The following is a 23,517-nucleotide window of genomic DNA, read 5'->3' as shown; positions in this document are numbered from 1 at the left end:
TCAATAATGAATATTCTACACGAATTTCTCGTACCGATTTTGAAAGCAATGCGTCTCGCTCTAGCTTAGTATTCGTTTTTTTGCCAGCTGTGAATGCATCAAACAGGATGACCTTCACTTGAAACAAGCTTCCTCTCATTTTTTCTCAAAACCCCCCTGTAAACCTTTGCGATCCAAACGATCGGTCATATCAGTGAAACAAGTAAAGTAATCTTAATTCTATTTTTTAGCGATTTGGTTATGTTGATAGTTTTAGATGTTAAGATAAAAATTATATACAAATAGATTCAATAAACACATAACTTTCATACGTAATGTACCGTTGATCATATGAAGATTTACATGATGTTACATTAATGAATTTACAAAACCTAAATTACTTTGTATTTCAATTTTACATACATAAATGTTTGTTTAGTTATTTTATATATATTCTGCCTCTTGCCTCTTCCGTCTAAGGTTGAATTGTAGTAACGTGATTGCTGCTGAATGCACATCCAACAACCGACTGGAAATATAATTAACATTCAAGGTACAAATCTCACGTGTACACAGCACCTTTTCATTTGATTGGCAACCAAAAAAAGAACTAACAAACAAACAAAAAATACACCTAAACCTCTAACTTCCAGCGAAAGCATATACACATATACACAAACACGCACAGGCATACGTACACTAAACAACAAAAAACAATTCTGAGCTGCAAAATAATCTGCAACTGCAAACGACTGGGAAGCCTTCACACCCGCTCTGATCAACGAAGCAAATTAAATTTTACCTCCAGTATTCGGTGCACCGCCATCACCAGCCGCCCGAGAAAACATGCTTTGGCTTGATGATGTTGCATTTGTTCAAGCCTAATTCGTGCTTCTGGCGGCGGGTAACAGAGGAGGAGAAAAACGAGGTGCTATGTGCTACGATGCACTTTTGGATGCGATGCGTATGCGGTCTGATTATTTTCTATTCTATAGGTCTGTTCCTCTCTCTCTCTCTCTCTCTCTCTCTCTCCCTCTCTGTCTCTCTCTTTCTTTCTCTCTCTGCCAGTATTTCCTTTCGGCACGCGGCCGTACGAGATTAGTTGAATCTAGTTTTTATACTCGTTTCAATTACTGGCCCAATATACCCCCTGTATGATGCGCATGCCGTGCGTTGTGCATTACCATAGCACTTCTTTTGTCTAATTCATGCATCCTAATTTTTTGCACTTTCTTTTGCATTCTATTCTATAGCTACTCGCTTTTTCGCGATGTGACTGCTACGCTTTCACCCGTTACTTGCGATGCATTCTAAATGTGTGCATCATCCATGTGCAAGTCCATACTGACCTGCGAGCATTTGTTGGCCAGCTGGTTTACTGGTTAGCACTGTAAACCAGTCAGTTTTTATGCGTCTAAAACAAAACAAATAAAATCGCAATCACCCCTGACTGCCAGCGAACAATGCGAATCAACACGTGGGTTCGTTTTGGAGTTGCCGTTGATGTTTGGTTGTCTTTGTTCTGGAGAAGAATCGCTGCTCGTTTAGCAGAACCGCAACTTTATTCTCTGCAACTGTTCATGTTTTGATTTGCACATTTTTGCACGCGAAGTACGTGCGTGTTGCTATCAATGTAGGTATACACAGTCACCATCACTCACTTCAAAGTGCAAAGTACAACTGCGGTACAACATTTGAAAGGCAGGTGTGAAATCAATCACTAATGTACTACTCATCACATCTCACCAACGTTTAACCTATTTTTGCTTTCATTGCATAATCATTTTTCCGTCATCGTCATGATCACTAATTATGTTAAAAATATATATCACCGCGACAATATCGCAAAGAGTAAAGATCCGGCAATAAACGATTACTTGTAGTCATAAACAATTTTAGTATCTTCATAGCAACTGCTTTTAAACGGCAAAATTCATACACAAATCATTCCCCTTGTGAGATCTATAGCAAGACGGTGGGAAGCAAAGTGCCCCTGTACTGCGCGAGAACGATCATGAAGCGTTGCTAAACGATCGTACAGCGAATCGCGCTGTATTCCAGCTACCACGCATCGCTAAAAAATGGCGCAGATAATTAAATCTGTTTGCTAGCGGAAAATAACCGAACGTTTCAATCACTCAGCCGGTCCTTTGCTGGGGGGGAAAGAGTAACTGAATGGGAAATCCTGTAAACCCTTCAATCGATTTTTTTTTGTATGTATAATCAGTGTATGTGAAATAAAATAAATATTTTGGCAATGTTGGTTGGATTTTAACCTTTATTTTCTTGGCAAACAAGCCAAAAGCGTCAGTTGAATTACGTTAGCTTAAATCTCAATTGAGTTTAGTTTTGAAATAAGAACTTTACATAATGTCTCCGTATTAACACCGTCGACAAAATTACTCCTACCTGTTTTACAAGAATAAAGGTATTTATAACAAAAAGAAAGAATTCACCTCACACGTGTCAATTTCTCATTCAAATCAAAGGGATTCATGAAAAAAAACACGCTTACAAGCATCCCACTATCGAGATGACCAACAATGGTGATGAAGAAGATAATTTTTATTATTTTTAATTAGGAGAAACGGTCCAAAAACGTAGACGATGATTTTTATGACGAGGTAATAGAAGTCATTGGTAAAGTGATTTGATGATTAAAAAATAGCTAATTTAATGCGCATCGATAGGAGTAAGACTATACCTGTTCCTAAATGGTTTCACTCTGTGTAACCCAAGATGAGTTTTAATCAAATGTGTATATACCACCATTATTTTTATACAAACCTACAAGTCACATTTGGTCAGTTTTTCAGTAAAGCAGTTTTAGTAGTTAAACAGTTTTAGTAACACTACCGTATGTGATCCAATTTTAATCCATTTTGGGAAAACCAATGTATAACTTCAACTCAATCCTAATCGTACCCCATTGCAAGGTAATCAGGATAAGTCCCACCACTAACTTTACCACAGGCACTAAAAGGATGGAAATATCTATAAACTACATAAATTTTAATTTTATGGTAGATTTAAACACTGAAACTACAAACTCAACGTGGCACTGATGTCAAATACACGTCACATCATGAAATATTTAATGTACATGCAAACAATTTTAAAAATACCAAACCGAAATGTTTTGATGACAATACAAAAATATACAACCCATAAATTAAAAAAAAAAAAAACCTAGTTAATGAGCTTTGGATGGGTGAATAAAAAAAACCTGGCAACTCTTGAGGGAAGCAAATGCTCGTCATCCGAAGGAGACAAAAATTGTCACGAAGTACCGATTCTTCATCGTGAGGTGAGATTTTGTTTTCCTTCCATCTGCATCTTCCCATTCCCATTATCCCACTCCCCCTCTCCCTCTCTCTCTCTCTCTCTCTCTCTTTCTCTTTCTCTTTATCTCTCTCTCTCTCTCTCTCTCTCTATCTCTGTCGTAATATAAGGTGCAAATGGGAATTTATTCAATCGATGGACAAACCAGGAGGAAACCGTGCACCCAGCGAACAACGACGACGGGTTGGTGGTGCTCGAAAACAAATTGAAAATTAAAATGCGCCACCCATAGAACCGGAACCACGTCGGTACGAAGACACCATTGCACCAGGGAAATGAGAGAAATGGAAAATTTTGCAAACGAAAGACCATTCCCTAACCATAGTTCACTCGCTGTGTACCAGCTGCATAAAGAATGAAGGAAAAAATGCACCTAAAAAAATACGCTCTGGTGCCGAAAAAACACACCTTCTGATAGCGTGCTGAAAATATCATGCAGCGTCGGAAATATTCCAACGAAAAAACAAGATTACTTTCAACACTACTACTTTCGTCCCAATCCAGCACGATAGGGAACGTTTTTCATCTTTCGCCCATCTCCACAAAACGCACCACGGTACACGGTGCAAGGGAGTGCTAGAGAACGAATGAAAAAATCTATTCCTGAGGAGACAAAAAAAATCTTCGCTAGCACAATATACCACTCCCAACGGCTTTCAGTGGCGGTGTGTAGGGGATGATGGTTGGATGAAAATTTAGGGTATGCGAAAAGCAAAATTGTCCAAGACAGCGCGATGAGGAAGTCTTTGTTCTAATGGGTTTCGGTTCGGCGCTGGCCTTGGATGGCTTGTTTTTTTTCTCCTGGATGAGTTTGTCCTCTTCCCCATATACTTCTATTTCGTCAAAAGTACTTCCCTCCATCGAATGAACACAAAAGAATGGAGAAAATTAACCGAACTTTGTAAAAATCGATCGATAACGCCGTCTGGAAGAGTAATGAAAAATATCGATCAGAAATATAGCAACCAGCTACTGTATGGTCGAAAAACGTTATGATTGATGTATGATTGCTAATGTGGAAGAAAACACTATTGTATCATAACAATTTCTTTACATAAGCGTACATTTTTTTGTTTGCATCAATCGATAATTCACCGTGCAGATGCAGATTGTGTGCCAATCTCATGCCCTTAATCAGCCATACAAACCACCACCTTCTGTGCAGTAGATATTCAACAATAATGTCCAGCAGCCGAATGCATCGCAATGTTCAGGCCGAATTTAAAATTCTCCCCTGCTTGTAGATTCGCGGCAAGATTTTTGGACCAGGCTTTGTCGTTAGTGGGGCGCCCTGTTGCGTTATCGGTCCATCGCCGCCTGTTCCAAAATGTAACTGGGACAAACAGATGCAGCTGCATGCCAGCGAGCAAGCTGTCGAAATGCAAACGAACTAAGCTCCGATGCGATGTCCGCGCGCAAATTTTGTCAAACGCCTTCAAACAACTCGACGGCAGCTTTCGCAGCGTGGAAGGAAAACTGTGCACCGGAAGGATCTAACGAATTTGCCTCACACAGGTATTAAGAGACCAGACATAACTCCCCATCGCACCTAACCATCGTGCATCTCTGCGTTACTGTTTCTTCTTTCTTCGGTGCTGAACCAATCAAACGCTCCCCCGAACTGAAGCAACCAGACAAAGTGTCCCGACGAAAAACGCTTCCTGCTAGCATTGAGGTGGCATGCAATCTGTTAGTAGAGGCCGTGACACCCGTGCGCGCTGCACTGCAAGCCCCTCTCTTCGGCTACAACGCTCCAGACATCGGGCCGTCCCAAAAGGTGTTCCAAACTCGTGTGAATTATTCAACACTTTTTGACGCTGCTCAACACCGTTCGCCAATGTCCGCATTAGCTTCGTTTGCTTCATTTTAGGCGGTGATCGGTCGGGCGACGTTTGCTGCTCGCTCTTCATCCCTCTTCCATCGCCGTACGCCAGGCCAGTTGCATATGTGCATGCATTGAGCTAGCAAATACATGCAGCACTATCGATTTTTTTCATTCAGTTCGTGAAACACGCACACACGAAGCTGAATTATTCTAGCAAGAAACGATTTTTGTGTATGTTAAAAATAAGCGCAGGTTTTGAATTTCATTCCCCAGCCCAAAACTGGTACATAATTTAAGGCGTCAATGCTATTGGCGGTTTTGGTTGAATACGTTTCGTCGTTTGTACACAGGTCTGATGATAAGCTGTAAATCATAGAATTAAAGGGTTTAAATTAAATTTTCAAACAACCATCATCCATCATTCGGCTGATTTTGAACAGAACTGATAGTTTAACAATAGAAGCTCCTTTCGTGAGCCATTAATTAGCCAAATGAAGGCGTAAATAATAAAGACATTTAGTTAAGCAAAGAAAGAAACATAAAAGACACTTTCGCAGCTCTACCAAACTGGTTACATTTCCTTAATTGTGTAGCAAAATTCCGATATAGATTCGGTAAACCTTACGCGTTGACTCCAATAAAAATTATTCGTTAAAATAAGTAAATGGGTCGCTACTGACTACCATAGCACGTAGCCAACACAAAGTACGCATCCATCTTCACACAACGATGGCCACCGTCCATCCTAGATTTTTTTTTATTTTTTCCACTCTTTATTTCTCTCTCTCTCTTTCCCACTCTTTTTTACTGCTACTACTATTGCACACTATTGTCTCTGGACTTTTTATCTTGCTTTTTCTTCATCTTCTCGATCCTTATTTTCCATTCCAGCTTTTTTTTCGCCACACGTTTCAGCTGACACCTCTCTCTCTCTCTCTCTCTCTTTTTCTCTCTCTCTCTCTCTCTCTCTCTCTCTCTCTCTCTCTCTCTCTCTCTCTCTCTCTCTCTCTCGAAAGAGATTTTAGTTTGTCCCATGCAACCCCGTTGCAGGAAGTCATTTGAATCCCCCGCTGCCACCCTAACGAAGAGGTGAAGGGAAAAAGACGTGATATTTTTTTACATCACCCGTCCTGAAACCTTCCCCATTCTACCCTGTTCAATATCATCCACTCTTCTATGACCACGCAGCCGAAGGCTACCGCTGAAAAAAAAATAAGAGCAGCAAAACATCATCAGAGCCCTCCTCCGGTTGCAACGCTTTCCCGTTTCAGCTTCCTCTGGAGCTCGTTACACTGGTAACGTTTTGAGGGGAATTGAAACGAAGCTAGCGGGGCGATTGCATCAACAAAAAACAAAAAAGCCCCATCCTATGCACTGCACTCGGTACCACTCTCACAGGCCCTCAAATATGAATGTGTAGCCGCGGAAAGACACCCACGGGATGCACCACCACGAGAGGAAATTAATTCTTTCTTTCCGAGGTGTTGTTTTTGCCTTACTTTGGACTTCCTTTCTTTTTTAGTTTTTCCTGTCCACCGCGAGCTACACCCATTTTGACAGCTTCGGCTTCCTTCGCCGTCCACTGTAAGGATTTGGACTGCTTTTTTCTCCCGCTCTTAGAGAGTGTATTTTTCACATGCAAAAAAAACAGTTCCAACAGTTTGTGAACTACCCAGAAAACCTCCATTCCCATTCCGGCTGAAGATCCTTAATAGCGAAAATGGAAAACAGCATTAAGGCAGACACAAAAAAAGCTGCGCTCAAGAAACGACCACCGCTGCCACCACTACCGCGAATCTTTCTGCATTACCATTTTTTCTCCCGTTTTTCTTCTGCTTTGCGCGTGGCTTTCTGCGTGACATCCAATGCCGTCAGTTCGGCGGACTCTCTACTGGCCGAATGGCTGTTACTGAGGAGATAGATAGTCCAGTGGTTAGGGGGTTAGACGATGGAAAATGAAAAGTGTGCTGCAGGGCACAAAAAAAGGACCACTCGCAAGATGAGACGAGAATTTTTAATATAATTTAAGTTCATTTTTTCTCACCCTCTTCGACCTCCCGTCTTTTCTCCACCTCACCACCGTGCATTCCTGCGCTTGTTATCTTCCACATCCACAGAGCTAGTGCATTGCTGCATCCTTATTTTGCTGCTGTTAAGATCAAACCATCGCCTGCCGCCTGGGTTGGTTACTCCTCTGCATGCATTTTTGGGTTATTTTTCTCATTTTTTTCTTTTCTGCATATTTTCCTTCCCCTTGCTTGGCAACTCCGTGGGGATGTTTCTCATTTTCACCTTCTCGTTCCATTTCAATCATACCCTACAGCAGCGTTATTGTTTTTTCAGTCTATCGTGATCTCTTGGCGAGCTCTTGGTTTCTTTTTTTCTTCTTTTTTTACCTTTTTTATCCGCGTCATTCGAACATGATTTTTATATTTGGACGTTGTTTTCGTCGTTTTTCATAATTTTAATTCCTACTCTCTGCACTTAACCGATGCAAAATAGAATTTTTACTCCTCGTTCATTTATACACTGTATATACACCAGTATGCTTTCAGTTTTTGAATTGTGAAAAAAATACTTAATATAAATAAAACTATTTTGTTTCAAATAAATGTATTTTTTACAAACTCAAATGTGATTATTTGGTTTATGATACTAGTCTAACTGTCTTATCAATTTAATTCAAACATTAAAGTTTCAAATTAAAATTTTTGATTTGTGATAAAAAATAAATAAATTAAAAATATGACAAGCATACGTAGCCTAAAACTTACTCATTCTTTGGTTAAATTTTGTTTCACACTTGAAATAGAGTATCAATTTTTCAGATCAACAAAGCATCTAGATTTCAGGACAATTTGTCCATTTTTACTTAATAGGCAACAACCTATAATAAAAAGATGCTTATATGCACATAAACATAATAATCTTCTTTGCTTGACACCTTACCATGGGCATTTGAAATACAATTTTTCCTATAAAAGTAACAGCATTCCAAATATTTATTTTGTTGAAAGTACTTGTTACACTGGCGCAATAAATGTAACATTGATAATAACGTCAACCATGCTCAAAATGCACGTTGCATGCTGTGCAACCCGAGCATATCGTACCGAGCGTATTTTGGAATAAGAGTCATACGATGTTTGCACAACCCAAAGTGCTATTGTGATTCAAATTAATTTGTACATAAAGTAACGTACGCGTAATTCTAACGATTAACTCGGATTTGGTGCATACTCACACTTCTATCACGAATTCACTGATTACCAATGATAAAATTAAGCTTTTCTCCAAACATAATATTCTACCATCGTTACTATTATCGGTGCTGTTGATGGAACTGCGTCGGTAAAATTTGATAGCAAAACAATCAATGGGAAACCGAGTGTAAGCACATTAGGGCACAAGTAAAACTGAGCGTGAAAAGGGGCATGCAAATTCAATTACTCCTGCCAAACCCAAACAGCTCGTGGTTTCGATTAAACCGTTTTGCTTGGACCATTAGTTCTCATAGCAGCAGCAGCAGCATGGGAGGAATCGAACATGAAGCAACAAAGGACTTGTACAAGTACAGTAAATTGAATCTCATACGCCGTGTGTAAAATTAATCAAGTGATAATTTGGTTATATCTTTGATACGTATTAAAAATTATTCAAATTAACTTGAAGCCATTTTTATTTCGAACTTATGATGAAGTTCATGCAAGCGAGGTCACGTCAACTAAATGCATACGTTACGATCATGTTCTTTTTCTTATATGCAACAACCGTAGTTGGCCTACCTTATTCACTTAAAAGGTTTTGTGATTTCACTGGTTTACCAGTAGCAGGGTAGTTAGTCCTGCGTAAGGGTGGGCCCGAATTATTCAGGATTTTATCTCATGACGAGAAGTTGTTCTGTCAGCAGACTGTATCATGCGATAGGCATTTTTTTTTTCCTTTGATAGTATTTTTTTAAGTAAAGTGAGATATATTTATATTACTGACTCCTAATTTTATGGAAAATCAGTTTAGTTCATCAGATCAGAAAGTTTTCAGTTAGTGTGATAGTATGAACCATTGTGTGACTAAGATTTAGATAATGATTGCATATTTTCTCAACGATACTAACGACACTTGGCGCATTACTCATGCACATGACATCGACAAAACTCGTAGATTGTTTGTTATACCGCTTACTCTAAAGTAACAGGAAGGAAAAGTTGAACGGAAAAACACAACTAACCCCATCGGGCGACCCTCAGCACGACTCGGAACAGTGCACCCCGCAAGCAGTACCACCGAACGGATCCGGTCCTGAACAGTAGGTATGAGCGTCAAACGGTGCACCAAAAAACCGGTTTAGTGCATTTTTCGAGATCAAGTGCACAGCCATCACACAGCCGTCATTTCGCTGCCTGGAACCTTCAATTGAAACCAAACCACCAACAATGCAGGGCTGCTAGCGGCATCAATCGTTAACCCGCTCGAAAATTCCCTTCGTGCGTCACTTCCCCGCTGCCGTTTGTTTCCGCTCGTTTCCACCACAGACCACGACCAAATAACGAGCGATTGACTAATTGCCATCAACTCGAAAAACTAGTCCCTTCCATGCCCGCCCGCTCTCGCTAATTTACTATCTAGCTTCCCTCTCTATCATCACCGACCTCCTGCCTACTGCCTGCCTCGTCGTTGTATGACTCTGGAAAGTTCCTAAAAATCCTCCATTCCCCGCACTCCCAACGGCATGTAACAAAGCAGTTTCGGAGCTTTCGTCTAGTGGGCCAATGATAATCCAAACGCTCCAAGCACATAAGCGTGTGTGTCCTTCCTTGTCCCAACCTACCCATCCCGCCCGCCGCGTGTATTCAACCATTCCCATACCCTTCGAAGCCGCTCGCCGAACCTTATGACCCATCTGACATGCCCTGAATCTAGCCCTGAAGCACCCCCCCCCACCCATAACGTACTGACGATCGCACGACTGCAGTTAGGGGAGTACGTGTGTGTGCATGTGCGCGGATGTGTTTTATATGATAGGAATATGGAAAGAAAAATAACAACTCTAATGTTTGATTTTTGATAACAAACGAACCGAACGATCCAGACGTACGAAGAAACGAAGCCGTTTGCCTGTGTTGCCAGCACGAGCCTCAAACTCTCGGAGGTCAGTCTGGGTGGGGCTTCAAAAAATAAAAACGATGAGGTTTTGTCCACCATGTAAAAGGTTTGGAAAATTATTTTTCCCCTCCCCTTTCGCCACTATCCAGTAGTTGGAAGTGGTGGCGCTGTCGCTACCGTTGTTAGTTTGTCCCAAATAGGATAACGGTCATGAAATGATTGTGTGCAGCAACGGGTGGCTAGCTGTCTGTGCAGCCCCGGTGAGAGGATCTGCAAAATCAACAAAGAAAACGGAATAACAACATGTCGACGTATCAAAATGATACCGACACAAAACAACTACAAAACCGTGAACATTCAATGTGTGTGAGTTTGGCTGTGCGCTGAGTTAGAGCGGACGTTCTGGAAAACTATTTTTACAGCGTCAGTCTAGCTACGGGTGTTTCGAATTTTCATCAAATGTCCCGCTGAAAACAGGTCGCCATATTTGTGTGTAACAATCGATGTTCATTTTTGTTCGATTTTCTGTCTTTTTCTTCTTGTTGTGGCTGTTTCAGTCATTCAGTAGGTGGACCATTTGCATGACACATTGGTCGAGAGTAAAAGGAGCATTTCAAACTAACATGCATGAAATAGGACTGCAGTAAACAGTGTCACAGAGGAAGCAGCAAAGGAGTATGATTGTAGAAGCGGATAAGGAAGGCGCGCAACACTACTACCGCTAAATGCACTCACACACATCGTACAACAGGTTCGAGTTTTTTTCTCTCTCTACTTTTCCCTTCATGCTTTCGTTTTTGTTTCGTCGCTACATATCGCAGCCATCACGCGGGTTGCACCGTCCAAGGTCTATCTTTGCCCAAGGCCTGCTTGTAGAGAGCGTGAATGACAGTGAAATAAAGCTCCACGTGGACGATGCGCGAACGGGTGGAGACTCAGTTACGAATAACACGAATCAAAATAAATACATCAAATAAATTACCTAGAAATTGTCGAGATATAATATTTTTTGTGAATATGTAATGCACTAATCAATCTCGAATATTACAAACCCAATTAATGAAGTGTAAAAGTATTGATTCAAAGAACCACAAAAGAAGACACCAAGAGCTAAAACACATGCAAATATGTAACATTTCAATTTTCTCTCATTCCATTAATCAATGTCCGTATTTACTTTGAGAGTTCTACACAATAAAAGCGCCAATGCGTGCAAAGCCGAACGAGTTCGATTCCCATTCGGCAAGGTCCCCTGAAAAACATGTCCAGTGAGCCTCGAAGAAGAATCACTTTTTCAGTTGACTTTGTTTCAAAAGTTTCCCACGAGTTTAACTGTTTATTAGCTTTATAAGCATGTCATGATTGTGTAATTTACGTTCGCCCTCTTCCCAGCTCAACGCCATTAGATCTCCCAAAAAAAAAACTACTACAATGACGAGCATCGTCTAATCACCGTCGTGATCGTCATCGTTCGCTTTCGTTTCCACCATCATCGCGCACGAAGAAGCAGGACGGCAGTGTTATTAGATTTTTTCCAGCTCCCTTGTGCCCTCCATTCAAATTCGGCCAGCAAAACCGTCCTCAGCTCCACCGATGGTGCGTTGCTATTTGACGTGCTTATAGCATCTAGCGGTGGCTGTGTGCGTCGTTGCGTGTGCGTTCAAGTAGAACTGAGCCATCATAGCCTTTAGCCGGCGAACACTGTTGGCGGCGAAGGTGATGCCGCCGTGCGTTGGTTGGTTGGGCGCATTTAAACTTTTTTTATTTGGCAGCTAGCCCGTTAGCCACGCCCCACGAAACTAACCTAACGATGGACCTCTTTTTCAGCGATAAAGTACCCCCTTTCATTTAAGACTCTCCTACTATCGCTAACCAATACGCCGCACACGATCGACCGAGGTGACTAAGTTTTGTTTTTTGTTGTTCTTTTTTTTTGACTAAAGCTTAAGTCTTTTGTAGCTCCATAAAATGCGTACCTTAATAACCGGCAGTTTCAAATCCTAGCAACGGAACAAATCACTTAATCTATGTGTTACAATTTAAACTACTTACTTTAATACCGCAGGCAAAATTCGCTCGGTGACTTACTTCGGCAACGAAATGTCGAAGGTCATGGATGGGTCCGGCATGGACAGCATTTCCTGCGTACCCCCAAGCCGCTGCACCTGCACACGGTCACCTGTTCCGATGCCAAAGATCACCGGTAAATGCCACTGGGAGCGTGCTGGCAGCCTGCTGTTTGTCTAGTTTCTTCTTCCACTGCAAGCCGTGAGGTCCATGGGTGTAAGCGTTTCCCCTTTTCTTTCCAATCGAGAGTGTGGCGCGTCTTATGCAATAGAAGCTATACTAACACCGCGGCACTGCACCACACTATTGCACTAACACACAGCTCGGGGCGGCCCAACAGTGCACTGCATCACTGGGCCGTTCGCGAACGTGCACGCCTTGGGCTCCTTCGAAAATGGGTAACGTTCAGCGTGGACAGCGTCGTACGCGCCCGCCGCCATTGGCGCCATTGGGCCGAGGTCAAGGGAGCGCAATATTTGCCACTGCACCAACACACGCACTACTTCACACATACACACTTTAAAGTGAACTAGGCAAACCGTGGACAAAGGCACCGAAATAATTTGCTTTATTGCTCCTCCTGAAACATCCAGCAGTGTGTATAAGCGTTTTGTGTTGTATGAAATATATTTTTTTAATATTGCTGCAAGTAATTAAACGAGCTAAGAAGTTATAATTATATCAAATGCACGCATACTTTATTCTAGAATATTTTTTCCATAAGAAACATTACTGTTGCTCACTCTCGTCAAAGAGATCCACACTTTTTTATATGCTCGTTTGCTCGTTGCTTGATCTCAATTTTTTTACCAACCCATACCAGTAGCTGATCAGTGTTCCGCGCGCAGCAGTACGCAGTATTCTCCTGTTGCTTGCTACGTGCGCGTTTGAGGGTAGAAGCGAGAAGCGCAAGTATTTTTTTTTTCTATGCACTCACTTCTTTCAAGGAGAATCTTCCCTCTCGAGTCCTACAAACCCCAACTCACTCGCTTGCAGCTTTTGTAGCGGCCTTTCTGATTGTAGTGGTGTGCAAACCCTACGGTTCTCCCCTCAAGCTTGCCGGTTGGGGTGTATTCGTGAGAGTGCGTTTACGGAAAGTATCATGGAAAAAGGACAAACCAATATCCCGGAACGGATATCAGCAAGAAGCACGCCTGGCGTGCTGGAAACGGATGTACAGAGCCACGATCGACACATCTAACTAACACACTCTTACTCTGCTCACACACACACGTCCACTCAATTGGCACACGCTCTTCTTTGGCGACACAGAAGATGAGATGAGGTAACAATATCATCAACAAACTGCTCCAACACAAACACGCTCTCACGCACACACTCACACTCTTGGATCGTCGACTGCACCAACAACAGGTTGGTCGAATCGGTTCGAAAGCGAACACACGCTGACAATCGACTGTCAACCGGTACGGTCAAGCGAATGCGGTACACTAATCGGGCCCCATGGCATGCTGCACCGTAAGTACATTGGCGGTAGTGACGATATTTCTTTCTTATTTCTTGTTTCGTTTGTCTCGCGTACAGTTTCGAAAGCCTATTTCGCTCAAATTTGTCCCATGTATAGTATATGAAGAAGAATTGATTTCACGTATGTTTGGAGGTTGTGTTTGTAAACAGGATTAACAACGTTAGTTCCTATAATACACTTTCTTGATGATTCTTTTTTATGGGTACCTAAATGCGACTACTAATCAAAACTTGTCGAGCATAGGAAAGAGGGAAGATAGGAAAATAATATGAGAGAGAGAGAGAAAGAGAGAGAGATAGAGAGAGAGAGAGAGAGAGAGAACGAAGATAAAAAGGGAGGGAGAGAGAGCGATCTACACAATTGGAGCTGGCATAGGTGGCTCCGATTGTGTCCCGATCCTTTTCCCGGCACCAGATAGATACACAAATTTGAAACAATAAACACACGTAATGATTGCACGAAAGAGCAACAAATTGGCGGCAGCGGGCGCACGAGAAAAAACACACTCACTACACTTCTCGGCGTTTCAGAAACTTCGCCACAACTGTTTTAGTGCAGGCTGCTGCAGCGTCGTACAACCGAAACAACAACCGACAACCCTTACCTATCTGCCCCCGGTCGTGGTCGACGGTCGTCGCGAACGCCCTACCTCCGCCCTACCTTCCCGTACTCCTGCCCCACCTCCCCCACTCCGTACCAACAAAGCTTCTCTGACTCGTTTTGTGGATAGCAGCAGTACGGTCGGAATGGGGTTGCATGGTAAGGGAGGAAGTGCTGCCACTCCAGACGCAGCTACAGACGCCATCCCATGCCACTTTGCCTTCCCCTTTGCCGTGTGCACCATGCAATATACAAGACTCGTGCTTACAGCAACCTACTACCAGCGCACTAGCGTAAGGTCAAACACAAGCGAACAACAACAAAAAAACAAGCCTACTCTGTACACACACACACCACCACCACCAAGCACGATGCATCGAACAGCAACAGCAGCAGCAATTTGCACGAACTCACCCTCCAACGTGCATCTCAGCAAGCTCGACCGCTCGTCTCTCGGTGCAACTCATCTTGCTGAGTGGCATCCCTGCAACGAGCCCGTGACGAAACGAGACAGTACGTGACGAGCGAGAGCACGACGGACCGATCGGTTGGCACGAAAGAGAACAATAGTAAACATTCTGTAAATGCTCCTGAGTGCCCGTACTGACTGGCTTGCAGGCACTCACAATGATGCACTTTTTATTGTCCCCAAGTACCCCAACTTACAACCCTTTGGGCAACCCTCTGTAATTCTCGCACGTCAAGCGGCTGGCTGGTGATTTAACGCAGCCAAGAAACGCGCCAACAAGCACTGGCACCAATACACACAAAGCGACCGCATTGTACAGACCGTGAACGAACCACAATCTCCAAAATGGTTAATGATCGGCCCTGAATCAAGCCCTTTCAGTGTTTTCAGTGTTGAAAAGCTCGCACGACTGAGCCCTGGAGAGACGAACCGAGACTTGATAAACCCCGCTCGTCGACACTACACATGCACTTTAAGGGTTTCGTTTTGGCAAGTGTCACGATCGATGCGAGTACCGGCATCACGTGGCCTTCTCTTGACATTACAGAAACAGCAGAGCATTAGTTTTTTTGTGCAGGAAGGTCCAACTTGCCCTCCGCCTTGCCCTCCGTTATCACTTCCTTTTCCTTATCCTTAGTACGTGGCTCGATGACCCAAAGGATGGAACGACATCCTAAAGCGACGAACTGACCCAGTCAACATTGAGCCCATCGCCAGTGGCGTTTGTAAACCTACCAACACCACCACCACCACCACAATCAAGTGCATTCTCCGATCACACAAGATCACGCACCGCGATCGCCCGACAGTGGTAACTCAAGTGCCCCCCTCGGGAAAAGGTCATAACGTTTCCCCACGCACATACGGTGGCGCGCTCTCGTGCTGGGTTGCGGGGAAATCATCATTGACTGGTTGAGCATTTGGACGACCCAACACCAACTTATACGCAACACCCCTCTGCTGCATCTGTATACGCACAGTGCATTTTCTGGTTCTCAGAAACCGGCATCCTCATCGAACTAAAATGCACGTGCATCGTGAGATGCATCTCAACACACATTACGATGCCATACAGCGCGCTCAAACAGGCTCAGGCTGTTTCTCTCACCCCTTTTTAACTATCCCCATCTGTTTCTCGCCCTCTGTCTCTCGGCCTCTGTCTCTCGCCCTCTGTCTCTCGCCCTCTGTCTCTCGCCCTCTGTCTCTCGCCCTCTTTCTCTCTCTTTCTCTCTCTCTCTCTCTCTCTCTCTCTCTCTCTATCTCTCTCTCTATCGCTTGTTCGCTCTTATTGTAGTGTTTCGTCTCGCTTCAGCCAGCGCATAGACAAGTGAGTAGATGCAACGTGCCCTAACACTTTTGTGCCCAGCGTGATGATAGCTGTGATGATTTGAATGCGTCGCGGTGGCACCACACGAAGACAAAACCGGCTTTCGATGATGAATAACAAGGAACAAAAACTTTATCAGCCAAGACATTTACGCTTAACCCCAGTGCCAATCGGATCGATTATGACGGTATCGCTTTTTAAAGCATCGTTCAAGTGCATTCGGTCGTCGATTGACTTGTGCGTTTCATAATCATGGACCGGTAAATATTATTTATTATGACTTCATTCCGATATGCTATGTTTCAGCAAAACTTTTAAGCATAAAATCTTCCAACTTTGTTACTCAGCGAGTGCTGTTTTACGTTCTCTGCTAGTACAGTCCCCCTGTTTGGAATGGTAACTCGAGGCAATTTTTATCGTTAAATGTTACACTCCCGTCTGTAACATGAGATAGCATGTAGTCTATCTCGCCTCAGAGACCATCGCAATTGCTTATTGACATAGCTCAAAACCTCAGCAAACAGTTTGAGCGTTAGATGCGATGATTTTGTCAATCGATAATATTACATGCTAATAGCAGTATGGTTGATTTAACTGAAGAAAACTATATTTAAATTTATTGTTTATATTGTTTGATACGATCACCATCCTTGCGAGATGCGTTCCGCAATACGGAAGCGATTTTTTGTTATGCTTGTTTTTACTACTTTGCCCTGATCAGAATGCGGAGCTTATCAATATATTTAGTTGCGCGATGTACGAGAAACGCGATTGCGTTTGTTTTGCTGCGCATGCAGTTGAGCTTCAATAGATTCGCAGAACATGAATCATAATAACACGCAAGTAAGCTTTTGTTAGCAAACCTTGAATGTACCTTAACCGAAGATAAACTTTATTGCATTGTTTGCATTGTTTTTTAAAAATTTATTTCAGCTTTTATAGCATCACCGTTTCGGTAAAGTAGTTTTTAAAGAAATAAGGACAACGGATGGACAAGCATGACCATTAAGACAACCAGTAATGAGAAGAAACAAATTATGCCCTTCTAAACTACGCACGTTTATCATATTCTGTAATCATTGCAAGAGTTCCCAAATCAAACTACAAACGATAAATATTCTTACTGGAAGTGAAATTTAAGTCGCATATTGCATTGCTCACACTCATCAGTCTAGCCCTGGTTGAATAAATGGTTACAAAAGACCACGTATACGCACGCAAATCTTATAAATGCGTAACGCACAAATATGCAAACAAAGCTTCTTTTATTTTATGACGAGCAATAAAAAGAAATAGGAAGCCTGATGCGTATACGTTTGGGTCTAGTTTGCTTCAACTATTTGAAAAGCAAAAAAAAACACTTCTGGGTACTTTCTTCTCACCATTCCGATTTCTTGAGAAAATATTAAACACCATGCCAGCTTCCTGCGTCTGCGTGGCCGCAGCTCCTGGCCGGTTCGTCTTCTTTTCGACTCCGACTCCGCATCCAGATAGGTTGACCGGCCTCGAAATGATCACCGAAACACGCACACATGTATTTGCCGCGGTTAGTGCGGGAAGTCGAACGGCTTACAAAAAATATTAAAATAATATCAATGGCAGCAGCAGCAACAGCAGCAGCAACAACAACAACGACAATAACAACAACAGCAGCAGCAACGACAACAGCAGCTCTGCTACGAATCGAACCGAAACGAGCAAACCGAAGGAACGCTTCGAGCGAATCCGAACAGATAGTAAAAGCGCGAGGTAACAAAAAAGGGGACAAAGTGAGCGCACGGCAAGCCAAGCAAAGGGGCCTCGGCGAAGGGGTGCACTCTGTGCCCGCTAAAGAAGGGAGGTACTCATTCAACTGCATCTCAAGGTCTCTGGTCGCCGCAGCTCGATGCAGTTGCAATTGCAGCTTGTTCTCGTCGCCCCACTGCACTTGGGCGGCCTAGCACTGTACGGCGCGCTGCACCGGCGTACATCGGCGTGGCAGCGGCCAGGAGGGAAACCGGTGGAAGCGAATGCATTTCGGTGCAACTGTGCAGCCAGCACACTCCGGAACAGTCGCGCGTACAAAAACAACAACAGCAACAACAAAAAAACACTCCACACGAAATTCTCCAGCCGCGCACTGGTGCGAGCGAGACCGAAAATTCGGGCCTATTCAAGTTCTGCCTTTGCAATTTATAAAACTTGATGTGTTTGTGGGAATTTAGTAGAGGAGTGTACGTGAGCGGTGTATAATTTTTGTTCCTCTTTTTTGTTTTGCACTCCTCGTTTCATCCCCTCCCCGGTTCACCCCTTGCGCTGTCTCTGTGGTGCACGTTGCACAATGCACCGAGAGTTGTGGTGGACAACTTTTCGTCCCATTTCGGACAATGCGTCTGCTTTCGGAATGTGTTTGTGGATTTATTTGAGCGGCAAACGATCGCCGGCTGGACAGGGAGGACGGCAAACGGCAGAGGGGGGGGGGGAAGATTTTTTGTTTCGTGCAACTGTCGGGGAAAGAAGTGGTGCTAGGGGAAGAAAAGAGCCAGAGTAACACAATCTGCAATGCGGCGCGCTTCGGTAACCCTGAGAAAGCGAATTGACCGCGAAAAATATTCGATACGAAATGAACGCTTTTCTTCGCTGGTGTGTGTTTGTATTCATTATTTATTAACGTGCTGGCTTAGCCGGTAGATCGACGCGTTATTGCACGAATGGGCTTGATCGTTCCGTAATAACTAGTTTTCTCGAATTGAAAACAGACGTACAATTTAAAGTTTAACTAACCGCTATTAGTATGGACAATATGCACATGTGAAAATTGAACTTACACGTTGGTCCCCTCACATGGCACCACGTGCATCATTACTAACCTGTTCCGAATTTATTAAACATCTCCCAAATACACAGCCTCCACACTTTGCCACCTCGATGAATACCTGGCCCGTTCTTTTTCAGCATCCAGCATGTTATCAAAGCAGTTTTCATGCAAAACATTGCCAATCGTTTGTACAAACACCGTTTATTCACACCTTCAATCACACTCGTCCGCATACATACGCACACATACACTTCCAGGGTTACGTGCAGATCCCGTCTAAACCGATTACCCCCACGGCTTATCGGAGAACCCAAATCGTTCGCTTCATTTGCACCGTTTAATGCAATTAGGTGCATACCCGTAGACCCGACACCAACGATAACCGATCGCTTCCCAAAACCCAAACGACACCTAAAAATAACCCAACGCCATGAGCACCTTCAAAAGGTTGTGCCCGGTTACTCCCTACGACGACGACGACGACGACGACAGTGACGGCGTCATTCTCCAGTCCCGGCTATCATCATCATCATCGTCAACATCCTATCCGTGTCCTGTGTGAAAATGGTTCTCATTGCTGCAGCGCGTGCCTGCTCGTCCTTCTGGTGCGTACGTGTGCATGTTGGAAATGCCGTGTTTATCCTTCTTGTTGGCTGCACTTTCCTATCGATACAAAGGAACCGTACGCTCAACATTTGATTACACTTCAAACCCGAATCCTTCACCCGTGGCTGCCGGTTATCCTGCCTAGCCCACCGGATGCGTTACGTTTCCTGTACGGGCCTTGTTAGCAAAGGCGAATCTTTTTCACCTCCGGAAGAAAACGCTCCAGTCGCAGCGCTCAAACCCCAGTTTTTCGCCAAACGACCACTCTTGTTGCAACCGTTTCTGCATTGGACCGAAAACAAGTAATCACACACACACATACACACACACACATACACACACATACACGTAATTTTCTGACATTTTTTCTGATTATATCCCTTTTATCTTCCGCCAAGTATCGACAGCATCGTCGTCATCGGTATCGCAAACTTCGCTGCTGCTGCTGCGTTGCTGCTGCCGTAATCCTAGTGGTCGATTTTGTTGATTATGCCAGGCTAAAACACTACCAGTAAGACACGCGCTCACGATAACAGAGTGGTGCAGTTATTTGGCACGGGGATTGGAACTAAGTAAGTTATCGGTTACCGGCAAAAGAGCTTTCACAAACTCTGTCAAAACAGTTGCATATGTTTGGGAGTAAGGCGTTTTTAAGCGAATTAACCTACCAAACACGATTTCAAAGCATCCCTCACCAAGGAAAACAGTCCAGGCAGGACGAGCTACACGCTACCGAGCAAGCCTGAAGAGTTGTTTGTTATTACGGTACCGACGACGCCAACGACACGGCAGTACTCGTTGGGTCCAACGCTATTTCCATGGATTCGATAATATACGTATCCGGAGTGCATATAGGCAACAGCACATGAATCACCTCATCATTAAGTGCATAATCAAGTGAGGACATTCTATCGGCCAGGACATTTTTCTGTGCTTTTAAAAGGAATCGAATGTGTAAGAATAATGTGTGACAGCAAAGAGTACTCTCGTTTCTTGAATTGTATCATTATATCATATATATCATATGAACGGCAAGAATATTATACTCCTATAAAAGCCTACGGATGCAATGATATTCGCAATTTAAATGTGTTTTGATACATCAATAATGCATAAAATGTAGATTTTTTCGAATAATAAGTTCCGTTTATCCTAAAACCGTTTATCAAATACTAGAATAGCATACAGAACAGATGAAATTTACAGGAACATGTATGAATAAGGACAAAGCGCTTTTCTTGAACATATACGATGAAAACGATAATTACACCTCAACTGTACCACCACCACCACCAACAGCGTCTTCGCCTCATCATCTCATCATCATCATCTAGACGGATTACTATCTTTGGCAATTAAACCGTGATAAAAGCAGTTCGTGAGGATGCGCAACAAAACAGAGCAGGGCCGGTTCGGGAAAGAAAAGACAAAAAAAAGTTGAATTCCCGTTTTCGCAAACGAGCCCGAACCAAAGACGCGTTCCTCGTTCCCGTCTGCCCAAAAGCAGCCGAAGCAGCAGTCGCGATACAGCGGCACAACGTGCACGGGGATGTGGGAACGAGGTAGGACGACGCATGCGGGGCCACACGGTCGCGAACCGAAATCCGGTTGATGACAAAGTCACCAAATGGCACATCAGAAATGCACCCCTCAGCCATCCATTACCCTGCTGACGGTACATCGTCTATTAAAGTATACGTGTGTGTGTGTGTGTGTGACTGTGTATGTTTGTGTGTGTAAGATCGTTCGAGGGACTAGCTTCAAGAAACTATCCATCAGAACGAACGGATGGAAGAAATTAATATGGAGAATGTGAAGGCAAGAAAAAAAATGCTCACATCGTACACAGCCCACAGAGGGCGGAGACCGTAGGGAGCAGCGCAGAAGAGCGTGGAAGGGCAACTCTTCCAGCTCGATGGCCCCAAAGGAGATGAAGGACGGAATATGGACGAAAAAAAATACAACATCCAAACGCTCCAGCCGCCGATGACCAACGGAGGGAGACGAGGGGAGAACGAACCGACAAGCGTCAAATGGACGAAAGCAGCCACCAAAGTGCAACGGCTCGGCTATGAAGACGTTTCGGGCGGAAGGGCAGCATGGAGCACACACTTTTGGGGGCACAGCGTGGCAAGCATGGGGCTGAAAATTGTAAGGCAAAAGGCAAAGACGCAAGAAAACCCGCCGCGGCTCGGTGGAGCGGCTCTCTGTTCTCTCTCACTCTCTTTCTCTCCCATTCTCTCTTCTACTCTTGTCTTTCATCGTGGCACAAATATGGTTGCCTCAAGAACCAACGAATTCTGCCTTGCGCGAGGTTAGTTTTGTTTGGCATTTCTGCTCTTCCTTTTCTTTGCCGCTTTTTTTGTTGTTGTTGTAATACCCGTTTTCCGTTTTGATCGTTCTTCGTACGACTGGTCGTTTCACCAGGGTTTTTTTTTTTTTTTTTTTTTTTGTAAGGCACTTTTAGGGTTGAGGCAATTTTTTGCTCAGTTTGCGTTTCTGTTCGTTTTCCGTTTCGGCCATCTTGTGGCAATTTAGGGTATTTTTACGAGTACTCGCGACTCGAGCATTCACAAAAATCTTACATGCTTTATTCAAATATCATCACTTTCAAATTGATATACAAATGAATATGATCAAACCTGAAACAACATATTTTTGTAAACATTTTGCTCACGCACGTTCCTGCGTGGCGTTCGCAAAACACATACTATGATGCCATGATCGTACACCCGCGTGTGCGTTTACTTTTTCCATATACTTTTTTTTGTGAGTCGGTTTGAGCAGAGCAGAATATGGCTCTTTCTTCCCTTCCTCACAATTCACTCTTCTGTTGGCTGCTGTTCCCCCTTCTATCGTATCATCTATTCCCTTCTGCCATTTGCTACCACCAGCGTCATGATCGCGATCGTTCCGCGGTTGTTCGGGCGTCGAAGATGATGATGATGATAATTTGCAACGAAAAAATGCACATACACACACACATACACAGTGCTTGTGCTAGTGTGCGATGCTGCTGCAGTTGGCAGTGGTAGTAATGCGTTTTTGTAGCATTTTTGTGAACCATCGGCACTGTGTGTGGATACGCCCGTGTGTGCATTCTAATAATTCGTTTCCTTCACCCGCACCGTGCCTTCGTTGCTTTGGTTCCACCTCCGTCAATTACCGCACGCTTCAACCATGTTTTCCGTTCAATGCTTCTGGAGTGAAGTTTATTTTTGTGTTTGTTGCCCTTTTTTTTCGTTCGTACGATCGTTTTCGCTTCGTTTCGGTTACATATTCTGCTCATATTCGTTTCGGCGCACGGTTCTGGTGCTTTATGTTCTTCCTACATTGCCACATTGTGCATTTTTTGTGTGTGGGAAGGTATGGCCGTGTGTGTGTGTGTCTGTGCATGTACTTGTAGGCAAGGGTGGTGCATTATTTTTCATTATTCCTGTTTTCAATTCTGTACATTCGCGAACACATCACGCGTATGGCCGCACTAGATCATTCCCGAAATGAATGCGCAATTTTTCAACACCAAATGCATCGGTAACAAAAGGCATTGACCCCCACGATCATTCGTAAGCGTATTCGTGGCGCGTTAAGTTTGGCGTAGGTCGTGGACAGTAATCGCATCGTTTTGGTGAACTACGGAAGCCCGAGCTCAGTGATTTTATTTTCAAGCGCTTGCGCAAGCATCTGTTTTTTTAAACAACGATCATGCATTTGCTAATGTGCACAAGCTCCCCCACGTCTCCAAATAAATTAATTATTTTAAGTAACTTTCCCGTGTAACATTCAACGCAAGTTTAATAAGCGACACACACAGCACAATACTTTTCAGTTCGAATGCACAATACTTTTCATAACTTAGTGCCAACAAACTCAGCCATATCCGTTCGAACCTACCGAACCGCAAGAAGGATTC

General features: G+C 43.6%; 1 protein-coding gene across 3 annotated transcripts in view; it reads right to left on the bottom strand.

Moving 5' to 3' along the window:
• Positions 1–16,272, bottom strand: part of LOC120949156 (mushroom body large-type Kenyon cell-specific protein 1) — a 118,341-nt gene extending 102,069 nt beyond the window's left edge. The window contains exons 1-2 of one of the 3 annotated variants that reach the window (XM_040366216.2): positions 14,252–16,271; positions 12,302–12,959 (exon numbers count right to left, since the gene is read on the bottom strand). The gene's annotated coding sequence lies outside the window, so the exon portion shown is untranslated. Of the gene's footprint in view, positions 1–12,301 lie in introns of all 3 variants that reach the window. The other 2 variants (XM_040366217.2, XM_049606929.1) reach the window with 2 other exon arrangements.
• Between the last annotated feature and the right edge of the window lie 7,245 nt (positions 16,273–23,517).

Source organism: Anopheles coluzzii, chromosome 2, assembly GCF_943734685.1.
Source record: "Anopheles coluzzii chromosome 2, AcolN3, whole genome shotgun sequence".
In the NCBI taxonomy this organism is placed as follows: Eukaryota; Metazoa; Arthropoda; class Insecta; order Diptera; family Culicidae; genus Anopheles; species Anopheles coluzzii.
This window is presented reverse-complemented; position numbering and strand designations above follow the sequence as displayed.